This window comes from Manis pentadactyla, chromosome 11, assembly GCF_030020395.1.
Source record: "Manis pentadactyla isolate mManPen7 chromosome 11, mManPen7.hap1, whole genome shotgun sequence".
NCBI classification, from domain to species: Eukaryota; Metazoa; Chordata; class Mammalia; order Pholidota; family Manidae; genus Manis; species Manis pentadactyla.
In genome coordinates, this window is record NC_080029.1 from 31908980 (window position 1) to 31921358 (window position 12379).

At 43.0% G+C, this 12379-nt stretch overlaps 1 protein-coding gene across 5 annotated transcripts in view; it reads right to left on the bottom strand.

Annotated features, from left to right (window-relative positions):
• The window catches only part of SUSD6 (sushi domain containing 6), a 118262-nt gene that overhangs the window by 75484 nt on the left and 30399 nt on the right, over window positions 1-12379 (bottom strand). The window lies entirely within an intron of this gene.

Here is a 12379-nt window from a genome sequence, read left to right on the forward strand (position 1 = left end):
CCAGTTCCCATAAGAAAAGAAGCCCGAGATCCCTCACCCCCAGGCTATGTGAAAATGAGCACAAAACCAGAAGAGCGGAAACTACAGAAGCAGGCCAAAAATGGCTGAGTACGAAGCATCACCGTAAACAAGTAACTGGCCTTCCACAGTTACTGCTCTGAAGGGGAAGAAGACACCTGGGGATAAATGTGTTGCCAAGTGCTTTTCCGAAAGTAGAGCTGCCCAGTCGGTGTAAGGCCAGTCTGGCTCCCAGAAATGCAGCCCCTCCCTCCAACAACCTGCCAGCCACTCGGCCATTGCAATCATCCTCAAGGGGTGTAGCACAGCAAGAGGTGAACAGTGGTGACCTCTGGAAGGAAAATCACAGATGACTTTCTCCCTCCTTGAGTGTGAATAACCTATACTAATCTGTCTTCAAGGAACAAATAAAACTTGTGATTGCTTAAACTTTTTAAAACAAGTAAATTAATGGGGAAGATGAGTTTGATATGTGTACCTTTACAAATGAAAAGTACAATTTAGCTCTCTTTCCTAACCATTAAACAAGAATAAGAGAAAAGAAAAGTGCAGATTGAATGAAAAAGTTCTTGGTGTTTTCTCTGACATTTGCTAAACTAGTACTTCCATCCCCACCTGTGACATATTCTGACTGTGTGGGAACAGTTATGCTTCACACAGAGGCCTCTAAGAACTAAAACTAGGACGTATGACCTGAAAACATCTGTTATCCCAAAGCATTTCCCAAGTGCTCTGTTTAGATTTCCTATGGATGATCTTTTTATAAGCCTGTTGCCTGACTGTATCAATGGAGAGAGGGGGTTTTGTTATCCTGAAGGACTTGATTCTGAACTGAGGTGGTCATACTCCCAGTAACATGAAACCTCATAATAATAACGTCATCACTGTTACCTGACACTTGACTGCTCAGTCATCACGCATGGATCTAAGCATTTTCCATCTCATATCTGACTTAATTGTCACAACGACCTTAAAAGGCAGGCACAGAGAGGTTAAATAACTTGCCCAAGATCACACAAAGAGCAATTCATGAGGACAAGATTACAAACTAAACAGTCTGACCCCAAAGCATAAAATCTTGTTAGAGGTTCAGATTTATTCCATGTTAGATGATATAATTAATTTTCAGTACTAAAATCATCCTGGATTTATTATGGAATAGGAGGCAAAATTCCCATCCATTATAAAAAGAAAACAGAAAGCTTTGAAGATTGCTCATGCTGCTGCTTGCAGCTCTACACCCTCTTGAGGTGGGCTTGGCCTTGGCTTCCCAGCTCTCTGCCAGAGCCTAAGCAGAGTATGCTTAACAAGGGAATGTCACAAGGGAACCAATTCCCAAGGTGTAAGGGTGGATCAGGTGATTCTAAAACACTGAGGAACACTGCTTTGGGGAATGCTAGGAAGCTTTGAAGCCACTGCAAGATTTGGGAACTAGGTCATTAAATGTTGATGGCTAATTCACCTGAACTGCTAATGAGACAGAGAATTACTTTCTTCAAAGGTACCACATGTTGAAAAAGCTGTTAACAGAACAGAATAAAACAGGAATTCAGAGACGTTAACTCCCAGAACTCACTTTATAGACATGCATCTGATGAAGAGGTTGCCTTCTTCATGATCTGTATGTATGTAAGCCCTCAATCTTCAACATCTTTAATAATCTGCCTAGAAGTTGCCTCAAAAAATGATCTTAATTTCTTTGGAAAATAACTGCCAAAGATGGCATCTTGTCAACGGGTTTCAGCCCCGGGCAAGTTCACTATGGATTCAATGTGACCAAAGAAATTGACAGCAAAACATTCTTGGGGTGAAAGGGTTATACCCAACTTTATTTCCAGGTGGCAGGTCATCACTAAAATCCTGTTCACTCAGAGCAAGTCTGCATGCAGCAAGCCGGTCTCTGCCTCTGGGCCCCTCTGTCCACACAGCCGTTGTGGATAAAATGAGAGTTCCTGTGGCCAGGCTTCTCACCTGGCCCTGGTTGACTAGCTCACTGCACACCTGTGGGCAATACATGGCTGTTGACTCTATATAAAGAGCTCCACCCAGTGCTCTGGGCAGGACACACTGGCAGGGCTGCAAGGCTGAAGGAGAGCAGAGTGCAAAGAGGCCCAGAGGATGGCTGTGCGGGACGGCTGTGCGGACAGAGGGGCCCAGAGGCAGAGACTGGCTTGCTGCATGCAGACTCACTCTGAGTGAACGGGATTTTAGTGATGACCTGCCACTGTGAGAATAGAGTTGGGTATAACCCTTTCACCCCAAGAACATTTTGCTGTCATTTCTTTGGTCACATTGAATCCATACCTAACTTGCCCAGGGCTGAAAACCATTGGCAAGACAGCCGTCCTCTGGGCCTCTCTGCACAGTCATCCCACACAGCCGTCCTCTGGGCCTCTTTGCAGTCGTTCCACACAACTGTCCTCTGGGCCTCTGTCCTCTGCTCTGCTCTCCTCTCCCGCAGCCTTGCAGCCCTGCCACCATGTGGCGCCCAGAGCACTGGGTGGAGCTCTTTATTATATATATAGAGAGAGAGTCAACAGCCATGTATTGCCCACAGGTGTGCAGTGAGCTAGTCAACCAGGGCCAGGTGAGAATCCTGGCCACAGGAACTCTCATTTTATCCATAGATGGATAAGTTGCATTATTAATGATCAGATTCAGATATCCTTAACAGAAACTTCCAACACAAAAAGACCGAGAGGGAAGAGTTTGTTTGTTTTTAAATGTGTGTTCTTTAAAAGTCCCAACACAAAGCACATTGCCTGGGTCTTTGCACTTGTTTGTAAATTGAATAAAGATGTACTCCCTTTAAGGTTTTGCCTCTGTGTTTTAGTCAAGAGCCAGTAAGTGTCCATCCACATATGTGAGCTCAACAATTTGGTCTTTCTGCCTTGGCTTAAATTATCTATTTCAATTGCATACTATCCAAGAAAGATGGCTCCAAGTTCAGAAACAGTTTCAATAATTTAATTAAGTTGTACAGAAATGCTAATGCTTTTTTGGGCACCAGCCTGACCTTTGTCTGATCCTTTCTGGTCTTTGAGGGTTAAGACCTGGCTGCGGTCTCCCTCTAAAGTGGGATGCCCTTTATTCCTTGACTTCCACAGGGTCTTTACAGAGGCTGCATGGTGTGACCAAGATTTCAGACTGTCTGGCTAGGCTACTTACCAGCTGTGCCATTCTAGAAAGGTGTTTCTTAATACTCTTTCGGTATTAATTCTCACAACTCTAAAATGGGTATAATATAAGCAGCCTACTTCAAAGTTGCTGTGGCAATTAAAGAAGCTAATGCATATAAAGCACTTCAAACAATGTCTGGCACACAGAAAGCCCTCAGTACCTGTTATCTTTTATTATGAGTCTACCTTGTAATAATAAGAAAGTTTTACATGAATCGAGATCTTTACACTTTTTGAAGCAGTCTCAATTCTTTATTACTACAATCAGTCCTCATAATAACCATTTAAGTTAGACAGGACTAAAGTTTATGGACACTTCCTGTAGAAGAAAAGGACCTAGCCCAACCCCTGGAGCTATTTACTCACTATCCCCCTCACTAGGTCAGTGACCTGTCTCAGTCATCTTTGTAGCCCACCCCCAACACACATGCTAGCAGGTGTCAATAAGTCACTGCTGAATTGAACTGAATCCAGGGTTGGCTATGCTGTAAACAGAGCAACGCCAGCCTTGTGGTGAGGAGCTGAGGGACAAATCAGAATATCATTCTTGGGAATTCCAGCTACCCTGAACACAGACAACAGGGCTACTTTTCCCAGTCCTGACTCAATTCATCTCTGAAAGCAAAAGTAGCAGCCACAGGTCACTTACAGGGAAACGGCAGAACTCTCTCTGCACAACCCCTGAGGCAGCAGGGAATCAGGATAATATAATGGGCATCACCCAGCCCTCCAACTGAGCCAAATGGGGATCCATAAATGCTGTGTTTCAAAGGCAGATAATGCTGCCTTGGCTAACTGAAATGGGAGTTGCCTTTCAGTAGAGCACAAGCCAGTCTATAAATACCAGGGCTTCCTTCAGGGCCCAATTGCCACCTGCCTAAATACAGAGGCTATCTAGACCTCCAGGCCCCAAACCAACAACCCATGGAGCTTCCTTCAGGGAAGAGCTGCCATAACCCAACGGTACACTTCTCTGCTTTGGTTTATTTTTGCTAACCAACCTCTCCTTTCCATACCCTTCACCCAGGAACTTCCACTCCCAAGTGCCCCTCCACTGCAACACCCACCTGGCCCTGCCATCCTCTCAGCATCTGTTCTCTGTCTCTCCCACCACTTCATCCTCCAGCCCAACTTCCTCATCCACATATATTTTATCTGCCATGAGAAAAAACACAGGTTTTGGAATCATTCCAATCTTGGTTCTAGCTCCAACACAGTAAGTCATAGTACTTAACTTCATAAAGCTTGGTTCTTGATCTATAAACTGAAGACAGGCCCACATGGGCACAGAACCTGCACAGTGCCTGGCACAGGGCATGCACTCAGTACTTCCTGCCTTGTCCCACTACCCACACTACTTTTCCTCTTCCTTTTCTGAGCTCTGTGATTCTCTTTTGGCCACTCTTCCTAGTACTATACCTGCCACCTCCAAATGTCTTAAACCAAAGGAGTGACCTGAATGATGAACATTTTAGTCACTAATGTTATGTGTGTAGCAGGTGCATTCTGGGTACATGGTCCCATCAGCAACTTTCCAATTACACTAGAGAGAGAATGGGTCACCTTATTCCCCCCCATCACAAATGACCCATTTGGTGAAGAAAGTAGCCAGAGGGGAAGGGAAGACAGGGTTGAGAGCCACTTCTGGTTGGAAGCAAGGGACAGATAAAAGGCCTCTGTAAGGTAAGGGTAGCACTTCCACATGCAACTAAAAATCCCAAAAGGAAGATTCCCATAATTCCACATGTAAAAACCTTTAATTAATTCTGACAGCAAGAACATCTGCCAGTTTACTAGAAACACCATCTGTTTCATTTCTGATAAGGTGCAGGCATGACTTCACATAGGCCAGGGACTGCCTGCAATATGGTTCCCAAAAGGTGGCATCCTAGATGACAGCTCCAAGGCAGTGCGCCGTTACTCTCTGCCTGGTGCCCTGAAGCTGCTCCTGCGGGTTCACAATTAGGCCTGGTCCTTTTATAAGTCTCTCTTACAAAACCTCCAGGCACCACACTTACAGCCAGAATTAATATGAGCAAGTCTATCTTCAAAAACCAGACAAATACTATAAAAACACAATTACCAGCCTGAACAACTTATATTTTAGAGGGGCTTTCATAAAGTAGGTGGGAGAGTGGCTTCTCCCCTGAAAAGTCTTATTTTGTGATCAGCTGGGAGTACGAGGGTCCCTTCCATGAGGTCTTTAAGATGCTCCAGGGAGCTTCCTTTTGCTCAGCCAACAGGATGCACTATGATGTAGTTCTCTGGAGGCCTACACTGCCCTAAGTAAGAAAAAGAAACCAAGCCGGGAGTCAGAGCAGACTTGTCTTAGAGGTGTAGTGAATTGTTTGGTATTAAATATTGAAAAGTGAATGCCTCATAGCAGGCCTCTCATACTCTTCAGATCCTGATGGAGAATTATAAAATGTGAACCCAATACCTACAGCAAGGTTATATTTCAAAGAAAAACATAATAATAATACATTTGCCAGCCACTATTAATGCATATGTGGAAAAGAGTGTATTTGAAACACATGAAAAAAAAACAAAACTATCAAGTGCAAGAGTCTGTACAAATACACACACTCCTTCTTCCAGTCCACTAGGCAAACTCAGATTGGTACAACTTTTGCCATTGCATTGCCCGTATTGGTAAGCATTTCATCATCTCCGTAAAGAAGGAAGCAAGGCAAATGTGGTAAAGTCTCATAAAGAAGAACCAAAAAGGCAAGGGTGAGAGGTGGACGGTACAAACAGTGAGAAAACTGGGGGCATATTCAGCTCTGGCCCCAGGACTGAGTCTGGAGACAAGAACCTCTCACTTTCTGGAAAGAACACTGGGCAGAAGTTACTCAGGATTTTTCCTCTCAATATGTGAATATACAGAACAGGAGCCCACAGCAAGGGTCAAAACCTACTTCCCACCAAGTCTGGCTTCAACTCAACCATTCAGTCCCACAAACAGGCAGATGATAGTGACAGAGCGCCTGGGAAGTCAGGCGGCACCACAGCGAGGCAGAGAGAGGCCGCCCCGGAGGAAGCTGAGCCCGTCTTTGTGCAGGCCTTCCAGGATGAACCAAGGAGAGCTGAGCAGCCTCAGCACTGGGAGGCTGACGGTGTAGACTCCAGCAGCAGAGCACTTTGAGAAGGCCAGGCCTGAAGAATCCACAAGGACAGTGGTAATGAGTCTACCACCTGACCAGCTAGGAAGACATGGAAGAAGAGAGGGAGGAAAAACAATCCCCAACCTTCTGTCATTCTGGATGTGGTCCATCTGCCTTGGCAAGTGGAGAAAGGATGTGGTCCTAAGCTGTCCTCTGCCCCTCGCTCAGCCCCACCACCACAATGCCCCTTGATAATCCCCTGTCCAGATGGCCCATCTGTGAGATCTGCATGTTTGCTACCCAGGCTGACAGGGCAAGAGCTAAAATACAAGGCAGACCACACAAGCATCACCCCCATTTCTGCTGCCAATTCAACATCTGGCCTTAAGACAAGTCACCAAATTACTCTGAGCCTCACTTTCTGCAGCTTTGGAGCAGGCTTAACTCCCACCTCACTTCCACCACAGTTGAGAGGATAATAACAGCTGATAACTGCTAATGTCTACTGAGCACTTACTATGTGCCAGATACCAGGTTAACTGCCTTACTTGTCTCCTCCAAACCCCTTATATGTAGTAGATACTACCATTAACCCCTGGGTTCAGTTGAGGAAGCTGGGGCATAACAAAGAGACCCAAAGCTACACGGAAAATCTAACACTACAAAAGCCAGGACAGACTACTAATTGATAGCACTTTTCCCCAAATAAATGCCATTTGAGTATCTTTTAGTTGGCAAGAACTGTACCAAGTATTTTAAATATCACATTTTATTTGATTTTCATAATAATCCCATGAGGAGGTAATTTCAAATGAAATTAAATTAAACATGCCAGTAATGGAAAATTCAAGTGACACAAAGTTTAAAAAGCTATAAGTTCCCTACTGCCTTTCATCACCCCAGAATTTCCCACTCCAGGTAATCATTAATGTTTGGTAGCTACCCTTCTACAGAAAGGTAGTGTTAATATTATCATCTCCATTTTACAAATAATGAAACTGAGGATCAGAAAGGTTAAATTTGCTCAAGGTCATACAGCTGGTAAGTGGCTGAGCTGAGAGTGAAATCAGGGTCACTCTGACTCCAAGGCTGGCTATCCTCCACTCAGGATCCACTTCTTCAAAACAATTGTCCATTTTCATTCACCATAAGAAAGGAGGAAAACTATGCCTGGCCCACAGCCAGCCTCACTCCTCTACTTTCCCAACCAACAGAAAAAACAGAGCTGTCCAAGCTCAAACCCAAGTTGTCATGAGTGAGGCAGGACCTTCCCCTCTAACCTCCTCACTGCCCACACGGGCTCTTCTTTCTCTGCCAACAAGAGGAAGAGGAAGCTGAGCCTCACCTACAACAAAATAAGGAAGGACACTCCTTCGGAGCCCTCTGAGTTCTGCGGTGAAGAACTACCACTTTGAGAACAGCAGGAGGGGCATTTCAGGGAGGCCCCTGACCCACAGTTGCTGTCTAAAGTCAGAACACCGCCTACAGAAAGAATGAAAATTGCAGCAATGTCTGATACAGAAGAGGTTTGCACAACCACCCAAAATCCCCATAACAGAGTCCCTAAAACCCAAGGAATGGAGAATTTCTGCTCCTGGCTTACTCCCAAATGGACCCTCTAATAACCTGAAAACTGCATGGATTTCTAGATAGCAGGGTTTTAATCCCTCTGGCTTCCCCCTCCTCCAAGACGAAAAATAAAAGGCCCTCAGACTAAATGAGAATGTGTTTTCCTTAGTTAGAAGATGAAACCTGCCCTTTCAAATTATGTACACTTTCACATATTTTTCCATTAGTACACAAAAACATACTGACATACTGACCTTGAGAGTACCTATGCTGACATAGGGGTGAGAGAATGGAAAAGCGGGGTGTTAATATTGCTTTCATGAGCAAGTTAAAATTTATTAAGTCTGCAATTTCATGTGGTTTCCTATTTCCCAGCATGAAGTACCAATGTTTGATTCCACCTATCACCAGTTGATTCAGCATCTCTATTTACAACAGGTACAGGGGCTGCTTATGTCTACTGGTTACTAAAGGGCCTTGGTGTTCCGACTGGTAAATGGGACAAAAACCTCTCTCACAGTATTGTATGATGTCTTATGTGAAAGCACGTTGTAAAATGAAGTCTCTATTGCTATTAATGTGGATGCCCAGCCTGTAAACACAGAGAAAACTTACAGCCCTTCCATTCTCAAGGGAACTTTAAGAGAGGAAAAGATTAAACTAACCAGAACACTGGAGAACAATTCAAAAAATTTGTTTGGCTGTGTGCTGTAAAGAGTTCCTTTGGGGAGATGACTTTATGGGAAAGACCATTCAATGATACTTGTTCAATTAATAAATGAGTTCAGATGCACTGCTTGAAAAATACCTACCTTAGTGCTATTCACAGAACGTTCTGCCAACACCAAAGGCTCTGAAATCTATCCATTCTACTGATGCTCACATGTATCTCAAGAAAAACAGTAAGCATTTGTAAAGGGCAGCCCTTCCAAAGATGTGATTTTTCAAAAGCATGCACAGACCTTCAAAGGTGATGACCCACATAATTATATAATTCCAGAAGTAACAGAATGGCCACTGAAAGAACTCAGTTCTGGAGAACAAACAAAAACAAGACTTCCTTGCCTGAAACCAGATTCACAGTGGATGCTAAAAATATATATGTATCATATATTGCTTTTATATATAAAAGTAAATACAGCCTGACCATAGATGCACACACATATAAGGTGGATTCAGGGTGTGACTGAAGGCTCCTGAGGCTCTTAAAAGAATGACAGAGTTCTAGAAAATTAAAATTAGCGGGGCTGACTCTCTGGTCTTGGATCAACATTCTTAAGGGGTCTTACAGTTTGTTTTTGGCTGGCCTTGCTCAAACATTTTGGACAATCTCCAATACCCTCTCTTTCCTTCACCTTATCCCACCTCCATGGTTCCTGAGCCATTCGTCTTTTCCTGCCACCAGTCAGAGTAAACTTGGGAAATCTTAATAGCTGTTTATAACCTTGTTTATATTTGTTTTTCACTCAAACCAGGCCTCCCCCCAAATGTTTCTTTTTAGAATTTCATCAATACCTTATTGATTCTTGTCCTCAAAGTTCATGGACTCAAAGTCACCTTGCCCTCTCATCCTTTCTACCTTTCTACCTCTACACCTGGTCAATCACTTCTCAACCAACCAATTAATCCAAGAATTAAGTACAAAGAAGTGGACAAGACAGTCACCATTTTCAGCCTGGGACCTGGGCCTACACAGAGATGACTATCCACTGAGATAAAAATACATGGGGTGCTGTGTTTATTGGGAGACTTATTTGTGCCAGGATTTTATGAGGGCCTTTACTGCCACTAGCAGGTTATAAAACCACAGATATATCAAGAAAAAACTTATCACAAATCAATATTTATATCTAAAATTGATGTTTGGGGGAGGTGAGAAAAAAGATTCCCTAAGGAATTCACACCAGTGAACTTATTTCCCTTCTCCTAATTTCTCACTGTTGAATCTACATCTACCTTTTTCTCTTAACTAACAAAAAAGATTTTTTCAGGGCCTGAAAACATTTCCACATTAAGAACTGACTGGCTGAGTAAAATGGGAACACAGGAACCCACACACTAGGCCAAACTCCTAGACCCAGCTAATTCTGCAGTGAAAGGCAATTTGCTTTCTTACTTGGGGGGCCAGGTGGAATTCTCAGGGTGATTGTTGGTTTGGAGCATAGACGTCACTGAAAAAGAGCTACTCCTTCAGAATAGTCAAGCTGAAAGTCTGCTTTTCCACAATAGTTTTCTCCAATACTACTCTCAAATTAAATAACCCATGGGTATTTTATTCCCCCAGACTGCTAATGCCATGAAGCAAGAACTGTGTCCATTTTTTTGTTGTTATTTACAAATGTATACCTAGCAGTGACCACGGGCATTCACTAAATACTTACCAAACATATGACTAGATTTACTGCCTTCTGGTTTCTGCAGCAATCATATACCCACCTCCCACCAACATGATGTCACAACCCAACCAGATTATCAGCTCACAAATTATTTTGACTTGATGGTACATGTAAAGGGGAAAAAAGATGGACCAAAGAACTCTTACGAAATCCAGAGCCTGTTTTTCTTGACAACCTGCTGTGTAACAGCAAAATCCCCACAGGACTGAAATAAGAAAGTAGATGGCTTTCCCACCACAGAGTTTCTACCTAGGGTAGATGAGAATCAAGAATTGATAAAGGTGTGGACCAACCAACATACCATTTGTTAATTCTCTAGAAATGTCTTGAGCATGCCAACTGAAAGAGCAGCACTCACACAACACAGAACTGCTCGCTGGCCTTCTGGGACACAGAAAGCTAGCATACATGACCTCAGCCCAAAAAGCTTGTTTCCTTCCTGGTTAGAGACACAGTTAGAGATCTGTGTTCACACTGCATTTAGATGGACGGCTGATCCCATATAAAATAAACCTGAGGAAAATCAGACCCACAGTTGTGAAGGGTTTCGGTCTGCTAATGAGTGGAAGGGAGGGGACATCAACACTCCCAGACAGCATGTTCCCAATTGTTGGTCAGTCCTACTACATCTAGGATGCCAACAGCACCTGCAATGTCCCAAATGGGCAAGGGTGACCCAAAGGGAAAAATGACTAAGAGAACACTCAGCCTTTTTATGCCCCTAGGACTTGGGAACAGATTTTTAATTAATAGGTAGAACCCACTCCAAATCTAAAACTTTTGGCAATAAAACGTGGCAGAGAAATTATGGCTGCATTCACATACATTTACTTTTACACACGGGAACTTTCTGGAATGACTGATCCTTGGGCTTGGCTCCAGGTATAGGAATCTCATACAGGTACAGGAAAAGGTAACTTATGGTCCTAGTTTTCATCCAGCTTGTTGGATAAAAGGCATGTGACCCGTGTCCCACATGTTTCTCTGCACTAGAATCATCTTGAACTTCTGATTGAAAAAAAAAAAAAAAGGTAGCCTGCACAATCACTTTCAAGAGCTTTTAGTAGTGATCTAGAAGCAGGAAAGCAGACCACCTATTGATCATGAATGATAGTAGTTCTAATTAGGACAAGGGCAAAAGGAAGCATTGCATTATTTTAGTACTATGGCTGCTATGATGTAAAACCACCGAGGGGTAGATCCTGTAGAGGAAATAACACTCCCAGCTGCACCATCTGTTCCTCTTTGTGTCTGGCATGATCTATATATTTTTAACCTCGGGTGCAACTGAGATCCACCAGTAAGAGCCCTGTAAGAGCTGTTCTAAAGAATATTCTTTCTCAAATCTACATTTAAACCACACTCACAGCCCCCTTCTCTCTCCCTCCCCATTACCTCTGCTTCTTCAGAAAGCATTCCACTCCGCAGCCTAGCAGAAGCCTCCAAACAGGTGCACAGAACCCTGGCATGGAATTTTTCATAAGGAAAGGAAAAGTTTCAAAGAACTATAAATTTTAAGTGATATGGAAGGCTCTGTGGGGTTCATAATAAACTTCTCCCCATCAAACATAATGATGTGATTTAGAACTAAGGCTTCATGTTGAAATTCTCTCTCTTTTTTTTTTTTTTATTAAAGCAGCAGTTTACATGTGCCCTGAATTTAGGCACTATTGTATCTGTCAACTTACTACTGTTTAAAATTACACCAAAGACTTGGAAACAATGCTATTGGACAGTTCATAAACACATGATTCATGGAGATATTTTTAGCATCTTTTCTTAATTCAGGGCAGTATCCTCAACACTAAAGGACCAATATTTTGCTTTAACAGTGCTCATTCCCAAACAAACTGCATAACTAAGTAGAAATATGGATGTGACTTTTAAAATATCTTGTTGAGAAAATAAAACCTATGTCTACACAAAACCTTACACATGGATATTCACAGCAAACATATTCATAACAACCAAAGATCAGGGAAAAAAAGGCCATCAGCTAATGAATAAACAAAATGTGGTGTATCTATTTAGCTGATACAAAGTGGAAGGAAGTGCTGATATCTTCCACAATACGAATAAACCTCAATAACATTATGCTAAGTGAAAGAAGCCA